Here is a 14,187-nt window from a genome sequence, read left to right as displayed (position 1 = left end):
CTTCACTGAAGCTGTGGTTTGGATTTAAACCATTGAATTTTACAGAGTGTTTGTGGAAATAATTTCCTGTATTTCTAATCTGTACAGTACTCTGATAAAGCATATTTAGAGGCAATTGGAAAAGTTTAAGATACTCCATGGTATTTCATTACCTTTGTCAAGATGATTCTGTAGGTTATGGCAAAGAAGCAAAATATTTTAAAGCTTATGCTATTTACCTTCAGGATTAAACAAGATAAACAGCTTACAGTGTTCCCGTTTGCACAAGTCACAGTATTTTTAAACCTGCTGCCTGTAATACTGGGTTGTTTATCAGGAAATACAGTTAACCTAAATGTTTTATTGTGCCTTGTTTCTCCTTCATCTGGATATAATTCTCAAAAGCAAAATGTTTGGTCTGTAAGCCAAGAAATAGCTTCTAAAATGTATTAAGGGAGAGGAAGGCCATTTAATATTACGTATACTCCTTTTTTTCTGGACAGCACAGGAAAAACAACGTAATATTATATAGTAATTAATTTGCTCAGTAGCTATATGCTTCGCTTTTTGAGTTTTGCAATTTTAAAACATTAGGAACAATACCAAGTAGATTGTGAGTTCTGAAGTTACAGACTTGATACGCTTTACTTAGCAAGCTTAGTTTCTGCACTTTAAAATGTGTTTGGTTTTAGTTTGTGTATAAAATGTAAAGTGATGTTAACAAAGTATTCACAGCCTGCTTCCTTTAAAACGGGATTTTGTTTCGGTATTCTTACCTAATAGGCATTTTGGTTTCCTGCTATTTGTGAATATTTCTGTTAGTGGAAGAGGTGGACGTTAGTTGATGGATTTAAGTCATAAGTTCTTTGTCCTTGTTATGTTATTTTGGGGGTGAATAGGTAGCCAGTGATGATTTGCATCTGTGGCTGTATCTCAGCAAAACACCTCTATTACTTCTAATTATCCATTTCTAGGAGTGAGAAGGTAAATCTTGGAAACTACTTTAGCTAATAGTTTTATTTTAACAAATAGTTTCTTCTCATCTAAAATATGAACAGTACTAGATTGGCTGATTTGGGCGTTTTGTTGTTTTGTTTGTAAACTTCTATCTGTAAAATACTGGGAGGAAGAGAAATAATTACATGACTGATGGCAAAGAAGAGGAGAAGGTAGCTGGGGAGCCAAGAATTTTCTTACTGACAGTGGGAAACTGTTAGTTGACCCTGGAATTGATACAGAACTGTCTACTAAGTGCCTCAGGTGCCTAAAGATAAATAATGTACACCCCCTGCCGCCCTTGCTGTTTATGAACTTGGATCTTTAATACATAAGCAAGAAAACTCAGTTTCTTTTTTTTATTCTTCACATCTACTTGCAGGTGCCTAGCACAAATTAATATTTCAGCAGTGTGATTGGTAGTGATAGTGTATTTTAATATCGAAATAGGTACCTGAATGATCTGTTTTCATTTTATGTCTCATGGCAGTTCCAGAAACCAAGGTTGCAAGGGTTGCAGGGTTGCAAGTAAAAATGATCTTTTTCTGTATTACGAGAGCCTGTTTCTTAAAATACATGCACTTCAAGGTAAAGTAAGCTTACTGAAGATTTCAGCATATTATTAAGCTTGTATCTGATGCTCAGTACTGACTTTTAATGACATTACAATGCATAAAGTCAGTTGTAGATTTGTCTCTTTCCATGATGAGATTGACACAGTTGCTCCTGGTAACTGAAAGTGTAGCTTATTTCAGAGGTTCTTTTGTTGGTTTTGCAGCATCATAGCTCTGTCTTACTTGTATTTGAGAATGATTTCCTTGAGTTTCATTATTTGTAAAGGTTTTTTTCTGTTAATCTCTTTCTGTGTGTGTGTGTCTTAGATAACCTGTTGAAGATGTTATTTTAGTATACAACTGCAGCAGGTTTTGCGTAGTAATGTTGGTCAGTTTTCATGGGAATTAGTGTCATCAGTAGCTAAAGAAGTATGTAGGGACAGATTGTGTTGAATTTTGTGTGCTTGAGGCTCCATTAAGATAATAATCCTCAAGGTATGAGTGTGAGGACATTCGGAAAATCAGCCTTAACAGTGTCTGGTGCAGACAGCTGTTAACAGAAGTAATGTCCCTACAGGCTTGGAAAATCTTATGTGTGGTAGAAGTTGGTAAAGACATAGACTTCTCCAAGAAACAAGTGGAGGAGAAGTAGAGGTGGTGCATCTATAAAATACTGGCAAGCCAGCATTATGATGACACAGTGGGACATTTCTCCTTGTCTGGGGCTAGTTGGTGTCTTGCTGCCAGCTTTCTTATACCTAGGTAAGTGGATCTGTCCTAGACTGCTTAACCCACATTGGTGCTTTACGTCGCAGCCGAAGTGACCGCACGGGTGAACACCAGGCAGGGCTAATACAGCATTAACTTACTGCTGCGTGCTGGCTGCCTGCTGTAGGAAATACCCTCTCTGCACTGTGTTGGGTAACTGCAGACTGCGAAAACACGTCCTTGTCACTTAGGGAGTTTTTTTTTTCTTAAAAAAAAAAAAAAAAAGCTCTGATAAAGCACAGGAAGCAAAATTGTTGACGGAGAAAATTCCTTTTCGGTACAGTCACTCTTATGAGAAGAGCCACGCCTCAAAGGTGATATATTTAACTGTTAGTGGATCCCAGTGACAGAATTGTTTGCCTTGTATTCAGATGTTTAAAAGGGATGAAGAAAATTACATGGCTTAATATTCCTCCAAAATGATTTGATACTTGCTATATTATTTGTGTTACGTTCAAATGTATAAATATGTCTTTTTATGACTGTAAAGGACTTGAGAAGAATGTGTCCTGTTTTGTTCAAAAGCAGGAGATGTTTCTGATGGTCCTTTCTTCTTTTCTAAGTCCTGGCACAGCTCCTCCCACAGCATGCACGAGTCTTGCTTTTTCTGCTTGAGCCTCGCTTTTTCTGCTAGGCAGCAAGTGTATTCCTGTTGGCTGTAGCTACCGCGGCTCGTAAAGCTTAGCGAGCGCTCTCGTTAAGCAGAAGTGAAGGGGAGCTGCACCCTGTTGTGGAGCACAGAGGTGAACTTGTGTTCCCTGCAAGGCTGGGCCGCACCGCCCGGCTCCCGAGCCCAGCCCCAGGGGCAGCGGAGGCCGAGGACGCGAGCGTGTCGCTGAGGCCGAGCCAGGGCTTAGCACCTGGGCGTGCCGCTGCGCACCGGGGCTTAGCCAAGTGTGCTCTTGTGAAACGCTGGAGGTCTGGTGGGTCTGTTTTTGTTTCGGTTTGAGCCAGGGGAAGGTCTAGGGGTTGTGTCAGGGCCTTGCTTTCTGTGCCGTCAACGGTGTTTGGATGGAAAGAGTCGGACGCTCGTGTTTGTCCACTGAAACGCGGTGCTCGTGAATCTGCCCTTGGACCTCCGCACTGTAGGACGGCTCTGAGAGATGCTGCCTGCAGTCTTGCTCACGATACAAGCTGGTTATGTGAGCTAGGGATAATTAAATCTTTTGAACTTCAGTAGGCCATAGGGGTGTATTCATTTTCATTAAATTCCCGTCATGAAACGCTGTAGATTGATTTACAATATCATAGAAAAGCTAGAGGTGATTACTGGATGGTGCTATAGGGTCACTGGTATTAGGATAAAGGAGGTTGAACTGAAGCTCGGAAGTGTTTCATCGTGTTGGAGCCTTGCTGGTTTGTTCTGTGCCTGGCTCTGAAACAGCTTCTCTTCGGACAGCACCCAGCACAACTCCGTTCACTTCTGCACCTTCCTGCTCATGAATGGATTGCTGCCTTCAGATTCGTGCCATGAATGCCTCTTACTAATTCTTTGCTTTTATTACCTCTATTTTTTTCCTTTTGAATACCTTAAACCCTTAAGTATATAAGGTGAACGCAGGGAATGCCTTCAATAAGGTTTAAACTTCCAAAAAGCAAAAAAGCAGCTCTTATCCTTCACTTCCAATACAGTTTTGGTTTAGTTTTGTCCGTCAATCTTTTGGGAAGTGCTGTATTTCCTTTTTTTTTTTTTTTTTTTTTTTTTTAAGTGCAGGGAACATCACAAGAGGTATATAATGTTGTTCTTGGCCATGTTTGTATGCATAAATCTTTGGAGTGTTTTTTTTCTTTTGCTTGTATTTAAGTAATGTGGACACTCCTAGAAATTATTTATTTATATTTGACTTTAGGCTTTTTAGTAAAATGAATTTTAGATGTTTTTAAGAATAAAATAGAATACTATTCTATTATTAGTTATTCTACTATAATTTGCCTTGCTCTTCACATGGCAAACTTACTTCAAATTTACTTCAAGCATCCAAGTCACTAAGTGGCAAAGTCAGTGTTACTCCTAGCCTAGGGTTTCTTACTTACATGTGTGGTGAATAAATTTATTTAATCAAATAATAATATTAATTGTTATTGAGGAAGACTTAGGAAAATGATGGGAGTTTCACAAAGAAATGGAGATTAGCTGTAATATTTTGTATTACTGTAATAGAGATTGAGACTTGTAGCTTCTGATTTGTAACTTTGCTTTTTTGTCATTTGTTTATATTAATTTTAAATGGATATGGACATTTCAGTATGCAATAATACAATATTTAGGGTTATTCATTTTTCTATAGTATAACATGTTTAATGCAGGTTTTTAATTTTCATAGATAATATTTGCAACTGCAGTTTTATATACTTTTGTAAGTATTGATGAAGCCTGGAGTCTTCATCTGAAAATTACATATTTTAAACTCAGTTTAAAATTGAATATATGTATTTCTCCCACCTTACATAAATTCCTGGAATGGCAAAGTAATGCTTGAAAACAATAGAAAGTTGTCCTATAGAATGATGTAAATCAGTTTAATTTTGAGACACTACTTGAAGGCAGCTTATCTATTATATTTTTTGTTTGTTTTTCTGAATGTTATTTTAAAGGTGATCTGCACATTCACATATATTGAGAGAAGGAGATTATAATTGCAATTTTGTGGCTGGGTGAAATTTGTATGTAGCAAATGAGATGCAAAGAAACGTGACCCCATTTGCCTCCTACATGCAAGACCATGTTCTGTAAGCAATATCTGCAGTTCCTTTTGTTGTGCCCTACATGATTAGTTAATGTACATTGGGCATGTTTTAAATGCATGTCTGGCATATCAGAATATGATACTCTGTAAATCATAAATACTTTATTCAGTATTTTCACTGCTCATTACACAGAATTTTCGTGCAGCACTTGAGAGGGTAAATGAATTCTCTGAAGACCTCAGTGCTGTCATCAGCAATACCTACTTGTTTATATTCTCGACTGTATGGGCTGTACACAGACCACTTTTTGAAATAATAGTCCTCTGTGTGCATAAAGAATATTTACGCCTTTGTCAAGCTAAAGTGTAATGTAATTACTAAATCAAGTAAAAATACTATTCAGTTTTTTTGATAGTGAAACAGCCTCTGAAATTTAAACGTCGCGTCTCAGACCAGCAGCATTAATAATTTAGTAGGGATAAAAGAGAGTGCTGCTTCTGAACAGTTTGTAATTATTCAAAGTTAATTGTTTAATTCAGTTTAAAGTGGGAAGCGAACATTTTCTTGGTATGCTAAATGGCGTGCTAAAATGAACCTGACCAGCCGTGTAGCTGGTGATGTGCTCTTCGTCAGAACGCTGCGCTGCAGTAGAGTGACAAGCTTGGGACAGTTTAGGGCAGTTTAATGAGATAGCTGTGCCTTCAAGGTGTTTTTATGTATACAGTTAGATGAACAGCAGAGGTTTGAGTTAAAAGCAAAGGTAGAGGCTGTGTTACAGGAGGTGGCCGCATGTCTGGCGGGTGCTTGTGGGATCAGGCCCTTCCATCGTGGGTATGCCAAGGCGAGCTGCTGCCACCATTGCTCCTGCTCTGGTGTCTCTTTTCTTTGCTGATGCTTTCTGCAGCAACAACAAAACTAGCTTGCAACCACAAAGCTCAGAAAAGCATCTTAAATTGCTGCATTAATCCTCTTTGTAAGAGCAGTGTTTGGTAAATGCCTGTGTTCCCATTCCTGTCTGTACTCTTACTACCTTGATCATTTGGTTGGTGGACTTGTGTATAAAACCTTAATGTTGGTGCCAAGATATCCACCTCTACAGAAGAGGTTAGGCTGAGTTTATTGTGAGCTACAGGGGAATGAATACTATTCATTTGTGGGGTGAATAGTTTACCTAATTGTGCCATATCTCTTTTAAGGATAAAAAAATAAGTTGCAGTTCAAGAGTAAAAAAGTTTTGAGATGAATACCTATTTACGGCCTCCTCCAAAAGCGATGCTTACATGTACATAACCGGTAGTGGGCCTTTAATTTTTACCTACTTAAAAGAATAATCTACAGTTATTTCAAGAGAGGAAGAATTATTTTTTATCATAAAGTCTTCAGAGTATAGTGCAGAATGTTCTACAAGAGATCTATTGTTATTTTATTCTTTTGAATTAGCTGATGAGTTAGCTTGACAATACCGTTGTCGACTGTTAAAAGACTGACGTGAAACGTCTGAAAAGTGTTTGGCAAGATGATAAAATAATGGAGAGACAACAAAAATTACAGGAATATTTAGCATTACCAGTTTGGTGGCTATGCCCAAGAAAAGCATTACAGAATACATGGTATACAAAAAAGTAAGAATTTCATTATTAAAGCTACATATGTAAGCCACAACAAACCTTGTAACTGTTGTTTGTTTAAGATGCTGTCTAATATTGTTTGTAAACTGCTAGAAAGTCACACTAATCCTAGTCTTTCTGCAGGCTGATTTTATGCTCCATGAAAAAAAAATAAATTTCCAACATAGCTTATACAGCAATAAGAATGATACCCTTTTGTGTAAGACTGTTCCTTAACTAAATCTGAATGTCCGTATAAAAGCTAGTACTGTTACGTGTTCTTGAGATATTTGTTTTGTATTCATAAAGATGTGACGTGAAACACAAACAAAAGCTTTCCTTTGCTACATTATAGAAAGGGTTCTTGAACTGCAGATGTGTGCATGGCATTATCCCCTTCCTTTCTGCAGATCCATGGAAAAACTCGATTGTAAGCCAGCTCTGGTGGCACACGTCAGTGTCTTCATATAAAGTCAGGGTAGATTTGTCTGTGTTCAGGACCAGGCTCTTCTGAAGCTGAACAAACTTGAGTAATTATTTTCCTATTGCACTGTACATGGGTTTGAATAAAAAGGTAGATTTTTTAAAAAAAGTAAACTGGAAATAGCTGTGCATAACAGCAACACCACTTCCTTCAGCCTTGTCCCCATGCTGTTTTCCACGTGGTCATGAGGCTGGAGTAGAAAGACGGCCTCTTCGACGGCTCAGCTTCACTGTCCTGCGGGAGGGCTGCAGACAGGATGGTGAATGAATGGGGCTTTTCTCTCTGTGATAAAGTTTTTTAGAGGAGTTCATGATCAGTTATCTCCTTCTCTTACCTCAGTTGTTTGCCGTGAAGAAATCTGCTGTATGTGCTCATGGCCCTAAATGCTAATGTGTTGTTCACCAAAAACATACGTTCCAAAAAACTGCGTGTTGGCAATTTGGCCTCCCAGATAACCTGCAAAGTGTGCGTAGTGTTTACATAATGACAAGGAGGTGATTAAGTCTTTCAGTTGGCTCTGTGACTGAATTAGGTAATTCACAGAGGACACTCAACTGAAAGTAACAACGTTGGTGATAAGTCATTGGAACTGACTCATTAAAAGCCTAATTAATAGGAAGCCTTTATTACACGCTTACCCATCATTTCCTCCTTGTGTTTTACTAAACGTCAGTTAGGACAATACGTGATTAAAACGTTTTGAACGATTTCTCAAGTATCATAGCCAGTTGTGAAACACATGATGTCATTCCTCTGCCTTACAACAGAGCCAGGTGCTTTGTGAACTTGTTGGGCGGTCTTCAGCAAACACTTTCAATAAGAGGTTTGTCTGGTGAACTGCAGTGGAAATGAATTTCCAGAAATAGTTTGTTGAGTAGTGGATAGAATAATTACTGCCTTCTGTTTGTTTTGATTGTACTGGAGAGACTTTGAGACTTACTCTTGTTTTCACGTTGCTGTGAAGACTGAACATACAAGGAGTTCAGCATGGTGGTTATAACTGGATGGGGTTTTGCTATGCCTGAGAATGGGAAGTTAAGACTTCGTGCTAGCATGAAAGCCACTGTAGGTTATTTCCTTCCTCTGTTGTTTTGTTTTAAATAAAACAAAAAAAAAGTTCACTTTACTCTGTGTTAGAGTGAGTAGAATATAACAATGTATATTGTGAAAAGATGATACAAAATGTAGAGTATATTTCAAGTGTTGTGAAATCATCAGATTTGGCTTTAAAAGTGCACTTGGCTTCTGCGTGTATCACCAGCATTGGGATCCCGTGTTTATGTAACTTTATTTTTTAAAAACAATCCAGTCTGATTTTTCTCCAAAAAAGCTTTGCTCTTTTTAACAAGAGCAACAACAACAACAAAAAAATCTGCTAAATTTTAATACTTTATATCACATTACGGTGTTTTACGTGTACCTTTTAAAAGGTTAATTTTCTTTATATTGAAACCTTTAATCAATTAAAAGTCTCTTCTGCTTGGCTTTCTTACTCATCTCATGTTCTCATGCTTGAATGGTACGCAAGAGCAAACCTCTTCTGGAAGGAAACAGGATATGTCGTTTATGTAACTCCGTTATAATAGATTTGTGGAACATGCAGAAAGTATGTGTAGCAAGAATAGGCTTTAAAAGCGTTGGTCCCAGCATTTTTTCCTTTTGTAAATCATTTTAATGTTTAAAAATTTAGTAATGGCATATATTTGAACAACAAGTCAACATTAATTTTATTAACATTATAAATAGTAAATTCCTTAATGGGATGGTAATATTTTTACTGTGGATGCACGTGGAGTGTTGAAGAGTTTTGGAAGGTGCACGTGGGAAGGGCACCTCCCGTCAGTCCGTCTGGATGACTTGGGGCTGAAACTGTAGGCTTGTCGGACATCCAGCATGTGATCTCTGCATTTTTCTTCTTCTGATGTCTAATTTGCGACAAGTAGTAAATTTCATGCTAATCTTCAAATCTTTCAAATTGAAAAATTAGAGCTTTTCTAGCAGGTTGTCAGGAAGCTGCATGCTTAATTACTTCAGCTGAGAAGTCAAGTTTGCAAATACAGACTTTTGTTCAGAGCCCCGTTGAAGGGAGGTGCTCTTCAGGCATCGCTTTATATACCAGGTGTGGTATAAATGTGTCGATGCACAGCAATACGTGTTCCTTACATGAAAACAGCTTAAGATCCAGTATGTAGGGAGGCAAGCAATCTACCTGTAGTTATGGTCACATGTTCAGTTGTTTTTTTGTGTTTTTTTGTTTTGTTTTTTTTTTGTCTAGTCTCTAACACGTAGAGCTCTCAAGCTTTTTCCACATACAGACTGATTCTTGGGAAGGCACTAGATCCATTTGTACAGAATTTATGTTGTATGTGGGAAATACATGAGAGATTCTTGTTGAAGAGTTGATTAGGGTTCATGGGCACATCTCATGGGGAGGTCAGGTACTGGGATAAGAGGTGTCTCCATGCTTGATTTATTTCAGATTTGCCTTGGTAATGTTTGAATGCATTTGCTTTTTTTTGCTGTCAAAATGTCATTATTTGGATCTTTCCCAATGTTTTTATTCGACTGATAGGAAACAGAAGGGAAGGGACTAATTGGTATGAGTCTGGAAAACATGCTCTGAATACATGTACAAGCATTTGTGCATTCCCATCCAGATTTCCAGGGTGTGAGATATGTGACGATAGGAGCATCATTCTGGGAATGTAGTTAGAGCTCTTGAGGGGCCAAAATGTGTTGTCTTCCTTGTTGCTACCAAAGGAAAGTGCTGGTACTTCTCTCCTTGTTACAGATTCTCTTAAATTGTTGCTTTATAATGAAAAGCTTGTCTTGCTAGTTCATTAGTAATTGCTACCTCCTACTATCTCTTGTCAGCAGGGGGATAGGATTGCCTCCTACACCTAGGAAAAAAAAAAAAAGAAAGATAGTGATAAAAGCTAAATTTAAAAGAAATTTGAGAAGAAATAGACCAGCTTAATCTTTAATTCTGCAGGACAGCAATTTTTTCTGTAGATTTTGAGTGGAAATAAAATCACTATTTTCATGGTGGTGGTACCCTTGGGGGTCCAGGCAGCACCAATGTTATTAGGCAGAGCGTATTTCCACAGAGGTTGGGCTTGCTAACATGCACTGACACTGCATATTTGATGAAGACTTTTCTAAGTGGAAAGGTATCTGCAGTTCAGAAGCAGTTGCACCTGATACCCTGGTTGCCTCCCAGCAAGAGGGGAAGGCACTTCTAAAACTTAGTAAGAACATAAGCTGCAAAAGCTTGTGGATCTGTTTGTGCTTTGGCGTATTGCTGGGACATTTTTCAGTTGGGACATTGCTGGAAAATTTTTCAAAACTCTGTGATGACTTTTTCATCATCTCAGATTCTGCCTGTGCTGCAGTCACAGCAGTAAAGATACTTCAGCAAGGTATAAAATAGAGGTTTGCATACTGCTACCCACAGCAGCAGTTCCTTGGAATTAGTTGTGAAAAATGTTATAAAACTTTCTGTGAAGTCTTCCAGTCTCCTCCTTCCATTACTTGAAGTTTGTTTTTTTTTTTTATTCCCTTCAGGTTGCAGGCATTTCCTTTTCACTTTTTCACGTTCCATTTAACTTCAATGTTCAGTGGCTATGGTAAATATTTTTTCAACAACGTATCTCAGTCTGTGATTGCAAGTGGACAGCAAATGTTTGTTCCCACCACCACCAATTTACTGCTTTAACTATAAAATATAATCTACATATACAGGGGAAAAAAATAGTACATGCTGAAGATGGGGTGTTTGACTGGCATGATGCTTGTTGAGGCTTTGTGAGGCAATGGCTTATTTTGAAACCATGTGTTTTGTTGGATTGTAGTCACCTATTACAGGTTTTCAGGACTAATATGAACGTATTCTATTGTCATATTGAAATAAAGAATAAGAAAATGTTTTATGGGAAATGATATTTGATTCTCATAATGTTCCTTCTCTTCCATTGTTGTGTATGGTGTTTTTTTTTTCTTGTGGGGGTAGACAGCTTTTAACTTCCGTGTGTATTCAGGTAAGTATATGAGCTTAAGTGATCACGATGTGTTTGAATCATCAGTGAGACTTATATTATAAAACAGGTTACGTGGCATTACTGATACTTTATTCCACTGAACTAGAAAATTGCTTGCAACCTCTTGACTTTAGACCAAGCCTTCTTTTTTTCAGCTCCTGGAAAGTCAAGTAGTTAATTTTCAATGATTCACTTTTGCCTTGTTTTCTTTTCTTTAACAACTTGTTGGGTTTTTTTGCCTATTCCCTAGATACCAGGTATTCACAAGCATGTGGACAGTTAGCATTAATTCACTTCTATATTGTCAGCCTTGATGGCAATATTGAGATAAAAGTTTTTATGGAAAAAATAAATACTTATGAAAAAGAGAAGAAAAAAATAACACATTGTTATGTATGCAGAGTAGGAAGATGATTTGTTTAGATTCTAAGATTTTTGAAGGTTAGATTTAACTCTAATACGTTTGTGTTGATTCTCTAGTCTATACAGTGGGTATGTATTGATTCATGGCGATAGAGTAACTATTTCGGTAGCTGATAAAGAAATTGATTCACTATTTCAGATTTGCCATTGATGTGCAAACTACAAGGTTTAGTTGGAAAAGCCAAAGTGTAGGTGATCTTTATTTTTCAAAGGACTTGGTTGTGTACATTTCTGATTTGATCCCCATTCATTTCTTCAGCTTTTCATCAAGATAATTTACTTAATTCGTGTTTGGGAACTTCAGAAGAATGATACAGGTTTTTGTGTATTTTCTGTGTATCCTGAAAAGAGTAGGGTTTCCTACGTAATTTGCTCAGCTTCTCTCAACTTTAAAAACAGAATAGGGTTTTGTTTTGACAATTTCTCATTGTAAACATGCAAAGCTAGAGATTTTAATTTCTGAGAAAAAAATGCAGCTGATGTTTGAACTAACTTTAGCCTATCTTAAAATTGGACGTTTTAAAAATGATTGCTAGATGAGGAAAAAAATCAGTTCTAAAAGTATTTGTCAAGATGCCTGCCATTTGTTCTCCAGGTTATTTCTGATGCTTTCAGTAGAAGCCTCAGTCACTAAGTGCCGTTTAGTTCTTTAGATACCAAAGTTCTTCTTAGCGTTGCTTATTTGGCTGTATGCGCATCTTTCTGTACCTGCGGAGAGATGACCTTGGGCAGAGCTGGGGAACTGATATTTCACATATCTAGTACAATTACGAATCAACCACGACACACGAGGAAAAATAAACTGAAGAGCAAAAATGCATATGGAAGTACACTTATGTAAGGAGAATGTTGTAAAGCTATGCTGGCGTAGTGCTGTAAATTTTAAAGGCACTCATGTCTTATAAACACATGCAGTTAAGAAAACATTGTGGTCTTATCTTGAACACAAGACTTCTGATACTGTAGAGATCATGAACAGCTGATAGATTAAATCCATTTTCAGCGCTCTTTCTTATTTTGCTTGAAAGGTTTAGGGTTTCTTTTTTTGTTGTTTGTTAAACTGCAAGGAGTCAGGTTCAACTTGCGTGTGGTTCACAAGAGCTTAATGGTTTTCTTTTTTGAATGCTGTGTTAGGGTTTAAAAAAAAAAAAAAAGATGAGCACACACACTGAGTCCCCTACCTTTAAGGCATAATCAGGATTCTGAAAGCTTTTCTGAGCAGTGTCCTTCATAATGGAATCTGGCTCTGAGCAGAAGAAACTGCAAAGTGTGTCTACATTCTTCCAGTGTTAGAATAGCAAGATGTTAACTTCTAAATGGGGTTTTCATATTTAATTATACGGTTATACGAGATAAAATAATTATGGATGAGATAGTGGGGAAGAAGAGGGAAAAAACAGATTGTAAACCCAAGTTCATGTGTTCTGGTTTGATGTCAGGCTTTTAGTTGAACTTAAAAACTCTCCTGAAGATAGTCAGGAAAAAAATAGTATGTTTCTGTATTACTGACTTACTGTGTTATACAACTCCGTGTTTAGTTTTGATGTTTAACTTTCCTGAACATATTTCATGTTTCAACTCACTGTAAACTTCTTATCTGAGCATTTAATCCAAATTTGTCTACGGCCTGACTTAAAATGATTCCAAGAGAGCACTGAAGATAGCTACGTACCTTTGTACAGAGCAGTCTTCCTCAAAGATGAGTGTATAGGTATATTGTTCGCTTTTTTTTTTTTTTTTTTTTCCCAGAAGTGCTGTTTCGGGATTATGTACTTTTTAACAGTAGTCGTGGAAATACAATGAAGATAATTACATGCTTTTTCCATAGTCATGTTAATATTTATTATGTTTAAACGTGCCTATTTGGGGCACAGTGCTGAGATTAGCCACTTTCAAGGATGAAAGCATCAGGTAGCAGGTTAATATCAGTGTCTGTATTGCCTTTTTTTTTTTCTATTGGATTAGGTATCTGTTGTTTAGCCATACCTGCTCTTACGTACAGTCAAACTGTGCAAATATTTTAAGTAATATGTACCTTTAGTAATACTACATTCATTCCTAAGTAGTATCTAAGCGGTCTTTTCTCTTTTGCTGTTCACTCAAGTTAAAATAGTTTAAAAAGAAAACAGTCTTGAGAAAAAGAACAGAAATATCAGCACTGATCACCATACAGCCTTTAGCTGTATCTTATAGCCTTTTCACAGTAAAGAATCTCTTTTGCTCCCAAGAAATCAGTTGTCATTAATATTTAGGCATAAGGATTGTGTTATTGTACAGCTGTTAGTGTATTTCCCTTATTTTAAGAATTTAAAATGTTTTGTTGCAGGTTAGTAATTTGTAGTATTTGAAATTGTAGTTACCACAGCCATATATGAATATGCATTGTGCCAACTCGGAATTATGTAAAATATCAAACCTTCCTGTCAAATTGGCTGAGTCATGTATTTTTCTCAACTTTTTCTTATTTTGTTGAAGCTATTTGAAATTGAAGAAACTCCTATGCAGAGTACAAGATAATTAGAAATAATAGCACACTTTGGTATTTTTACTTGAATAGTTTGATCTGCATGAATTTTAAATTGGCTGTCTAGTTTAAGGGGCTGAACACAGGTGGCAGAGTAATGGGTGGCTGGCGATCTACTTCATATTTG

General features: G+C 37.1%; 1 protein-coding gene across 4 annotated transcripts in view; it reads left to right on the top strand.

The window, feature by feature from the left end:
- The window catches only part of CDK17 (cyclin dependent kinase 17), a 96,257-nt gene that overhangs the window by 8,127 nt on the left and 73,943 nt on the right, over positions 1–14,187 (top strand). The window lies entirely within an intron of this gene.

This window comes from Aythya marila (assembly GCF_965140915.1).
Source record: "Aythya marila genome assembly, chromosome: 1".
Taxonomy (NCBI): Eukaryota; Metazoa; Chordata; class Aves; order Anseriformes; family Anatidae; genus Aythya; species Aythya marila.
The sequence above is the reverse complement of the archived record's forward strand: the minus strand, read 5'-3'. Positions and strand labels throughout refer to the sequence as shown.